Below are 10,625 nucleotides of genomic sequence, written 5' to 3' on the forward strand. Positions count from 1 at the left end.
AATGGGAGCTGTAGGCACCGGCCAACGCCAGAGCCACAGCAACCCGGGATCCGAGCCACCTCTTCAACCTATACCACATCTCACGGCAACACCGGATCCTTAACCCACTGATCGAGGCCAGGGATCGAACCCGAAACCTCACAGTTCCTAGTCAGATTTGTTAACCACTGAGCCATGACGGGAACTCCAAGAAACTTTTAACTAGTGCATTTTCTAGTATTTTTATAGTTTCCTTATTTAATCTCTCAATGTTGTTCCATCTGGAATTAATTTTTATATAAGGAATTAGTTCACATTGCCTTTCAGATGTATTCTTCAGGAATATGTTTTTCAGTATATTATATATGCTCTTTAATTTTTATCTTTCTTTTTTCCCACAAATGAGCAGAGTCTATAGGCTTAAGGCCAAATATGTGATATTAAAATGCACCCCTTCCAGCATGTCTAATGATTTCCAGCTTTGTCTCAAGTGAACTAAATTTATAAAATCTACTCTCCTTATCACTAACATCAACACATTCATTTTTCTACGTATAAATGTCAAGGACTAACTATTCAAATAGAGGTACAAACACTAGGGCACAAAGTTATTGATGTCACTGAAACTAAACAATGCAATTATCTGAAATTTCACTCATGAGCCCAAATATAAAAATCCGAGTTCTGGGATTCATGAGTGTCAGTGAATAATGTCCAAACAGTCCAGTTTTTTGTTGTTGTTTTGTTTTGTTTTTGCCTTTTAGGGCAGCACCCACGCATATGGAGGTTCCCAGGCTAGGGGCCTACACCACAGCCACAGCAACAAGGGATCCATGCCGAATCTGTGACCTACACCACAGCTCACAGCAACACCGGATCCTTAACCCACTGAGTGAGGCCAGGGATCAAACCCAGAACCTCATGGCTACTAGTCAGACTTGTTTCTGCTGAGCCACAACGGGAACTCCTCAAACATTCCAGTTTTTGAACAGCAAAAGCATGAGAGGAAGGATTAGGGTTCATGACAACAAGATATGATAGGCTAAAGAAATAGGAGTTCCCGTCGTGGCGCAGTGGTTAACGAATCCGACTAGGAACCATGAGGTTGCGGGTTCGGTCCCTGCCCTTGCTCAGTGGGTTAACGATCCGGCGTTGCCATGAGCTGTGGTGTAGGTCGCAGACGCGGCTCGGATCCCGCGTTGCTGTGCCTCTGGCGTAGGCCGGTGGCTACAGCTCCGATTCAACCCCTAGCCTGGGAACCTCCATATGCCGCGGGAGCGGCCCAAGAAATAGCAACAACAAAAAGACAAAAGACAAAAAAAAAAAAAAAAAACAAGATATGATAGGCTAAAGAAATAAATATACATTGAACTGCCAGCAGTTATCATATTTGGGGTAGAATTTTTTTTATATTTTTAACATAATTGTGTTATTTGAATTCTCAACTGTGGGAACCCAACTTTTCTAGGAGATCTACAGAAAATGTTAGAAAGGTGATCTTCAAGATTCGTCTTAAAATTGAGAATCGGTTCAACATTTGAAGAGTCCTACATTTGAAGACTTGGTAACTGGCATTTCAGGCAGAGGAATCAAATGTGGGAAGGAGGCTAGGCTGGCAGGGGCTTCTTAAGATCCTGATACCATCTTTCCCCACCCTTCCCAACTTCCTCTTTTCAAAAGGAGGGATCTGATGCCAAACTTACTGATGATTAGATTTCATTAACAATAAAGTGTTACTCCAACTCTGCATATACATGTAACACTTTCTTATCTTTAATTGTGTAATAAAAAGGCTTTTCCCGGAGTTCCCGTCGTGGCTCAGTGGTTAACGAATCTGACTAGGAACCATGAGGTTGCGGGTTCGATCCCTGCCCTTGCTCAGTGGGTTAATGATCCGGTGTTGCCGTATGCTGTGGTATAGGTTGCCGACGTGGCTCAGATCCAGCGTTGCTGGTTGCTGTGGCTCTGGCGTAGGCTGGCAGCTACAGCTCCAATTAGACCCCTAGCCTGGGAACCTACATATGCCACGGGAGCGGCCCAAGAAATGGCAAAAAGACCAAAAAAAAAAAAAAAAAAAAAGGCTTTTCCCTCTTTAAAGGAACTCCAGACAAAAGCAGGGCAGGGCAGGAGATTTTATAGGAGATAGCCAAATGACTTAATTTAGTCCTTTGTCTGGTGTGGTGGCCTGGGGTACCAACCAGGTAGCATCGGCTAGGATGAGAAACCCCTAGAATGTCCCTCCTCACCTGCAGAAGGTGATATTCTCCTTTTTGTCAAGGCCTGGCCACCTTCTTCCACATCTTCTAGGCTACACTCCCAGCCTCTTTCCTTTCCTTAGTCCAAGATCCATACTTCTCACCTATTCCCAATACACCCAAATTATTATTATACTAAAAAAAAAAAAAAGTATTTTTTCAATACTTAAAAATTTAATCCTATTTCCTTTACTCCCTGAGCCCCAAGACGCTATACATTTAATATTCATTAAAAGATTTTAACACCAGAATTCCAAGTTTAGCAGCCATCAGTATATATTTCTGAAGCTCTCATTTAACATGGACTTTCTGAAAAGCATGTTGTATGCTGTATTCTTTAGGCAGTGGTGTGCTAGAGCTGTCTCAGACCAGCTCAGCAGAGCCAATGTGCTCGTCTCTTCCCAGCTCCACGTTCAGTGCTATCACTTTGGTAGCTTGAAATAAGCAACAGTGGGAGTATTTATATCATAGAAATCAGCAAAGGCTATAAAATCAGGGCTTTTAACAATCAGAACTGATTGTTAAACATTTACCAGCACACCACTGTTTTAAGGATTCTTTTGGTTTCCAGTGATAGAAATTCACTTGGGCTAGCATAAACCAAAAGGAGGACTTAGAAGAGTCTGCTAGTGAAGTGTCATGATGCCTACTAGTGGGTAGAGATGGGCCTTAGAAATTAACTGGAACCAGAGACTTGAAAACCATCAGAACTTTTCCATGGCATCTCTCTGTCCTTTTTTGCTTTACTTTTTTCTGCTGCTGCTTTCCCCGGTCCCCAATCTATGTGAAAGGAAGGAAATTCGGAAAGTCCTACTGTAATCAATGCCTGGACAGGAGGAAGGGATGGAAATAGGAAGGAACACACTGTAACAACATGCATGATAATAGGGGTGGGGGGTCAGGGGGAAGCTCCTGGAAAAGAAATGGGATGAGGCAGTCGATCCAAAAAGTCCACATTTATAAAGACCTTTTCTCAGTTATTAACAGCTCTCACCATAAGCACCACAGGCCCCATCAAAGGAGTACATGTACTTTTTCAGTATTTAACATCTGAGCACCTTATAATAGGTGAAAGGAGCTGCTCTAAAAATTATAGTGTAAAAGATGACTGAGACCCCATAACAGCTTCAAGTAACAGAAAAGCCAACTTAAATTATTTATTTATTTATTTGCTTTTTAGGGCCAAGAGAGAGGCATATGGAGGTTCCCAGGCTAGGGATCGAATGGGAGCTGTAGCTGCCAGCCTATACCACAGCCACAGCAATGCAGGATCCGGGTCGCATCTGCGATCTATACCACAGTTCACGGCAACACCAGATCTTTAACCCACTGGGCAGGGATCAAACCTGCATCCTCATGGATGCTCGTCAGATTCATTAACCAGTAAGGCATGACAGGAACTCCTAAAATACTATTAATAAGGGAAATTTTCTTGCCCAACAAGAAGTCTAAAAGTAGGATGAGGAGTTCCCGTCGTGGCTCAGTGGTTAATGAATCTGACTAGGAACTATGAGGTTTCGGGTTCGATTCCTGGCCTCGCTCAGTGGGTTAAGGATCCAGCATTGCCATGAGCTGTGATGTAGGCCGCAGACGTGGCTCAGATCCGATCCCGCATTGCTGTGGCTCTGGCATAGGCCAGTGGATAAAGCTCCAATTCAACCCCTAGCCTGGGAACCTCTATATGCTGCGGGAGCGGCCCAAGAAAATGGCAAAAAGAAATAAATAAAATAAAATAAAATAAAATAAAATGAAATAAAATAAAAGTAGGATGATTTCTGGAGTTCCTCTTGTGGCTCAGCAGGTTAAGAACACAACATAGTGTCCATGAGGATCTGGCTTCGAACCCTGGCCTCACTCAGTGGGTTAAGCTGCAGCATAGATAGCAGATGTAGCTCAGATGCCGAGTTGCTGTGGCGTAGGCTGGCAGCGGCAGCTCCAGTTTGACCTCTTGCCTGGGAATGTCCACATGCCACAGGAGTGCCCATGAAAAAAGAAAACAAAAGTAGAATGATTCCAGAATTTGCTAATTCAATAGCTCAGGACCTAGGCTTTTCCATATTCTCTACAACAGGTTTAGAGTAACGCCCTCATGGACACAGGTAGCTGTCACAGTTGCAGTTATCATGTGCAGACTCAATATCATCCACCAAATCAAAAGGGACCATTTTGTTCCTGCGCAGGTCTTTTTTAAGTTTGAAAAAACTTTTCTCAGAATGTCCCCACCATCAAACTTCACTTTCCAGAATGAGATGACATGCCCATGCATGAACAACTTCCTGACAAGCGGAAGGCACTGCCTTGGTTGACTTAGACCAACAGGGACCTAAGTCTTGGAAGGGAAGAGCAACAATGGAACAAAAGGGGGAGCTGCTGGAACGGAAGGAAAACAATCAATGGAGGCTACCACAGACCCTTACTGCATCTCAAGGGGGTGTGCTCAGAGAAAAGAGACAAAAAAGACTCTGGCCCTAAATCGCCTTTCTCCAAGCCCTTTTGTCTCATTCAACTCTCTGACCTGCCATTTGGTCTTACTAACCCTGGCTGCAGACCCCTCCACTGGGACCTGGTTTTTATCTCCCTGCTTCCCCCTTTTGATTTACACTAATTAGCAGCAGAGTTGGCTCCCTGCCTGATGTTCTCGATGTTAAATCAAGATTTTGAGTACATGAAACTTCATAGTGACAGAGAGTCCTAATAAACAAAGACAATTATAGACAACAGGCCCCTGTAATCAGGAAGCTTGAGGATCCGCCTGTGAAAGAGGCCAAGCTCAGAAGATAAAAGAACTAGAAAACACTATTACCTGGGACTATAACACTTTTGGTTTTGTTTTTTAAGTATTTCATGCATTTCCTTTTGCACTGAGTGCCCTGAGTGGAAATCTGCAGTGGGAAATAAGTTAAGCCAAAAAAGACAATTATAATTTTTTTCATATTACACCTTTTTTCTGCCAACTTCTCTGGCCTCTCTAATAACTTCCAGTCTACATACAAAAAAGCTCAGTTTTCTATTTTCATCTGTAGCTTTGTTAAATTTAGATAGAAAGGGCAGCTCTTTTTATACTAAAAAGTGCCTATAAATGTACTATTCAGTTGACAAGTATTAGATACTTTAAAAGGGAAGAAAAAAAAAAAAAAAAGAGGGGCATTTTCTCCCTTTTGTCTCCTTCACTGTCCCTGCATGTTTGTGCCCGACTGTATTTCCTTACCCTCTCTTGCGCCTCCGTGACCACATGTTCCTGACAGATAGAGAATATCCAGGTGGCCTGGTACTTGGAAACTTGTCAGATGTTATTCAAAGCAATAAAGAACACATCATACAAGTCTTTGGTATATTGTTACAGGGAAACCCTGTTTAGAATTCACTAATTGGGAATTTGTGATAATTTGAGGAAGGGCTGGCTGAACTTAACCTTTGTACTATCTATGGAAAAAAAAAAGAGTTCACTGCAGTTCTGAATAGTGTAAACAAGATTGGAAAGGGAATAATTATCTACTTAAAAGAACCAGTTGTTTTGAAAAGCTTTAGAAGTATCCTTTTACATACAAACAGGGTAATTATGATTTAAACAAAGGCTGGCCTGTTTCTAAGGCTTCTTTGAAATGTCACTTACAAATTACTCTTGTTTATTCACCAAGGCAAAATCCACCCCTGTGTACCAGGCAACAGTTGGTTAGCTTGCTTCCACTTTATTGGAAAATAATAAATCTGAAGTTCTTTTAAAGTTGTACAATTTAATTCAAACTTTTCACTAATCTAGACAGTCCATCCTACAGTGTGGGTGAGGATTTACTAATTACTAGCACACAACCATCAGGGATGCATGGAGTGACACACCTGCCTTCACTAACTTCATGGACTAGTTGGCTATTACAGAAAGTCCACAAAGAAAACAACTCCAGAGCAGTGACTTTTTCCAGCCTACCATAGTCAGAAACACATTTTACACTGATTAGACTCCGTACACACACACTGAAACAAAACTAATCCTTATTACGTGCGATGGTCTGTTATTTTCTACTTATTTTTAAATAAATGCTAGTCACTACTCACTAAATTGATTTCACAACCTATTAACGGGTCGCTGTTTTGAAAACACTACCCTAGAATCTGTTGGGCGATTTTTCGTCAGAGAAAGAGTTGGTGGTGGTGTCACCAGGAAAGCTCACTAAAAATTCGCGGGAAATGAAAATAGAATCTGGGTAATAAAGTCTAACCTTTTTTTTCCTTTCGTTTCCTTTGTGCTGTGCTTAATCTAGTTTCAAATGCTCAAAGGGCGCCGCTTGCAGGGACCTCGCACCCAGCACTTCAGCCCAGAGTTCCAAGTACAAAACGGCAGCAGGGATGCCTCAGCTCGGAGGGCCGTGTGAAGAAGCGCTGCACACGAACCGCAGGTCAACAGGGCGGTGGCGGCGGCGGCGGCGGCGGGCCGTGCGCAGAGACGCTGGGCGGTGCACAGAGACGTTGCGCCCGGCATCGGCACCGCAATGTGGAGCCTTAGGCCGAGCAGCTGTGCCCTGCTGCAAGCTCTCCAACCCCCTCCCTGCGGAGAGATCCCTATAAAGCAGCCCCGCCCACGGCCTGTTACGGTCGTGGGGACTCTAGAGCACGATTTGCACTTCTCCGTTCCTTGATCAAAGAGTAAAGCTCTCCTTCTGAACCAAACTCAATCTCATTCTGTTGGCGCCGACGACACGACACCCGACACAAGGACCCTTAACTGGGGCCCAACTCGGGAGGGTCAGTAACAGTGGGGAAGAGATGTATCTATCTTGTTTTCCCACAGTGCCCTCCCCATTCTCCTCTCAAATTCTTGGCCATCTCTCTCACTGCTCTAGTCACGACTGCCTCCTGTTCCTCAACATTCAGTGCAAAGCTCGTTCTTGCCTTCTCCAACCCTACCAGCTAAGTTTCCATTTCCCCTTTTTTCTTCAAAAGCCCAGGCTGTGTTTCTGCCTGACCTACCGATAGTTGACCAGGCTTAACCACTGCAGATGAGGCAAGATGATCCTGTAAGGCCTCTCCACTCAACAGCGTGAACCCTCCCCAGCCTTACTCAACTGCTCCCATCTCGGCTCAGTTTCTGACTCTTGGCTCCATTTTCCATTAACAGTCCTTCGCTAGTCTCTGGGCTTAGTTTGGTATTTCGTGTCTGGTCTTTCAAGTTATTTTCTCTTATTTTTGGCCACATCTACAGCATGCAGAAGTTCCGGGGCCATGGATCGAACCTGAGCCACAGCAGTGACAATGTCCGATCCTCACCCTGTTGTACCATGAGAAAACTCAAGTTCTTATCTAATTGTTCTCCATTAAGAACACGGATAGGAGTTTCTGTCGTGGCGCAGTGGTTAACGAATCCGACTAGGAAACATGAGGTTGCGGGTTTGGTCCCTGGCCTTGCTCAGTGGGTTAAGGATCCGGCGTTGTATGAGCTGTGGTGTATGTTGCAAACGCAGCTGGGATCCGGTGTTGCTGAGGCTCTGGTGTAGGCTTGGCAGCTGCAGCTCCGATTAGACCCCTAGCCTGGGAACCTCCATATGCTGCAGGCACAGCCCTAGAAAAAAACAAACAAAAAAAGAACATGGATAATATGGAGTTCCCGTCGTGGCACAGCGGAAATAAATCTGACTAGAAACCATGAGGTTGCGGGTTCAATCCCTGGCCTCGCTCAGTGGGTTTAGGGATCCAGCGTTGCTGTGAGCTGCAGTGTAGGTCGCAGATGCAGCTCAGATCTGGCGTTGCTGTGGCTGTGGTGTACACTGGCAGTGTAGCTCTGATTTGACCCCTAGCCTGGGAACCTCCATATGTCGCAGGTGCAGGCCTGAAAAGACAAAAAGCAAACAAAAAAAAGAACATGGATAATGTGTTATCGTGGCAAAAATAAAATCTTAGTGATCAGACAAATCCCAAGATCCGGTCCTTGACACACACCAGCTGTATGACCTTGATTACATCATTTCATTTCTCTGAGCCTCAGTTTCATCACCCGTAAGATTGGATGCAGGCTTGTGAAGGGTAAATTAATCCTTGTAAAAGGCCTACTTTGGTGCCTCGCATATAGCGAGCTCTAAATGTCATGTATTATCAGTATTATTATTATTGCTGTTATTATTGGTTTAAATTTATTCTACTGGTTTCTCTTTCCACCCGAACCACACCACCCAGTCTTGGAGGGCAGAGGTTTAGAGTTTGAGACTATCTACCAAGTAGCCATGGTTTCCAGTTCCCCTACTCCCCAGCCCCTCTTCAAACACTTCCTATGTATATACTCTCATACTTCTCTTTTTTCTTTCTTTTTTGGCCACACCTGTCACATACAGAAGTTTCCAGGCCCGGGATCAAACTCACACCACAGCAGCCATCTGAGCCACGCAGTGACAACCCTGAATCCTTAACCTACTGAGACACACCTGAACTCCTGTATACTCTCATTCTTTGACATAGCTATCTCAAAATCTTTCCTGCATCGCCTTGTCTCATCCTTCACAGTTCCTGACAAGAACTGTGATGCTTGATGGAGGTGAACATTGGTGACGCAAAGGTCAGTTCTGAACATTTAGCTGCATGGATGGACCACAGATAGGAGGCAAGCCCAAGAATTCCATGCTTCCCCTCAAGCAAGCTACACAAACAAGTTACAACCTTTTACCATAAAAACCAGGGATGCACAAGTTTATCCCATTCAGCAAGGAAGACTGAAGAAGGCAATGTTACACAGCCCAGGGACCTCACCCTGACAGCTCATACCAAGCTCTGCACAAAATCAACGCCAGGCCTCAACTAGTGTTTGCAGCCCTAGTTTCATGAACTAGCTCCCACTTCATATATTCTATACCTTGCTCATTAATCTACCTCCAATGGACCTGGCCATGATTTTCCTCCTCATCCTACCAAGTCCTTGCCTTATTCCTTTGTCTCTTTTTTTTTTTTTTTTTTCTTTTTTTTGCTATTTCTTGGGCCACTCCCAAGGCATATGGAGGTTCCCAGGCTAGGGGTCTAATCAGAGCTGTAGCCTTCGGCCTACGCCAGAGCCACAGCAACGCGGGATCTGAGCCACGTCTGCAACCTACGCCACAGCTCACGGCAACGCCGGATTGTTAACTCACTGAGCAAGGGCAGGGACCGAACCCGCAACCTCGTGGTTCCTAGTCGGATTCGTTAACCATTGGGCCACGACGGGAACTCCCTTATTCCTTTGATTTAATGTATTTTTCTCCTTGGCTTTGGCTGTCCTCCCAGCTGTGTGTGGTCTTTGTTTTGAAGTTAATGTATTTACAAATTACCGTAGTCAATCCCCTCATATTTATAGCCCCTGGTTTAACTCTATCTGTGATTCCTTCCTCTAAAGGGTAGCTATCTCCCTGCCCCCAACTCTGATCTATTCTAACCCAATGGATGTGGCCATGGATGGAAAGTAGCAGTCTTAGAGTTCCCTTGTGGCTCAGCAGGTTAAGGACCTGGCATTATCAAAGATGTGGCTCACGTCACTGCTGAGGCACAGGTTGGATCCCTGGCCCAGGAACTTCCACATGTTATGGGTACAGCCAAAAAAAAAAAAAAAAAAAAAAAAAAGCAGCAGTCTTTGACATAAATGACTTTTCAGATAATAATTCATTGGTTATATGTTAGATCCATAAGCAAAACATTTGGGGCGTGGTCTTTGCTCTGTTATCTGGAAAAGAGTCATTGTCCTCCTTTGCTGATGAAGTTATATCAGCTCAGATATCCTTGGGGCATGGGAGGTGATGACTGACTTACTCTGAAATTAGAATCTTCCACCTTCAGAGACTAATGGCTAAGATCACAGTTTAAGAGCCCAAACTCTGAAGTCAGATGACTTGCAGTACTGCCCCTGCAACTTACTACTTTTGAGCTTGTTGTTTTTTGGTATTTGGGTTTTGGTGCTATTTAAATAAACAAGATAACAAGCATCTCGATCATATCAAATTAGAAATATCAGAATCATTCACTAAATTTTAGCTATTGGTCCCTGCCCTGTTTTCTCCACCTTGGCTTTTCTCAGCAACTCCCTTTTGCATTCATGAATCCCTTTTCATATTGATTCAACTGCATTATTTATCTGTCAGGTTGTCTAGCACTGTGCTGAATCATAGAGATACAAAGATAAGTCATGGACTCTACCTTTGAGTGGATAAAATATACATATATATTTATATATATACAGCGGAGAGACTTGCATTAAAATGTTAAGGGTGCTGAGATAGAGAATGTTTCAAGGTATATCAAAGCATAAGGGAGGATACTGCAAGTTCTGTGAGGACAAGGTGGAGGAGGGTATCAAGAAGTAAATGAATATAAATGTAAATATAAATGCACTTAAAATAGATAACCAACAAGGACCTAGAGTATAACACAGGGAACTCTATTCAA

The 10,625-nt window shown here is 43.8% G+C and overlaps 1 protein-coding gene across 1 annotated transcript in view; it reads right to left on the minus strand.

Moving 5' to 3' along the window:
• CPA2 (carboxypeptidase A2) overlaps window positions 1-6,665 on the minus strand; it is a 31,178-nt gene extending 24,513 nt beyond the window's left edge. Inside the window, exon 1 of the mRNA XM_085005452.1 lies at window positions 6,452-6,665. The gene's annotated coding sequence lies outside the window, so the exon portion shown is untranslated. The remainder of the gene's footprint in view (window positions 1-6,451) is intronic.
• Between the last annotated feature and the right edge of the window lie 3,960 nt (window positions 6,666-10,625).

The sequence above is a fragment of the Sus scrofa genome, chromosome 18 (genome assembly GCF_054392235.1).
Source record: "Sus scrofa isolate SSC_HxYL_T2T_F1_AM1 chromosome 18, Sscrofa_HxYL_maternal_Yorkshire_Landrace_v2.0, whole genome shotgun sequence".
Classification (NCBI taxonomy): domain Eukaryota; kingdom Metazoa; phylum Chordata; class Mammalia; order Artiodactyla; family Suidae; genus Sus; species Sus scrofa.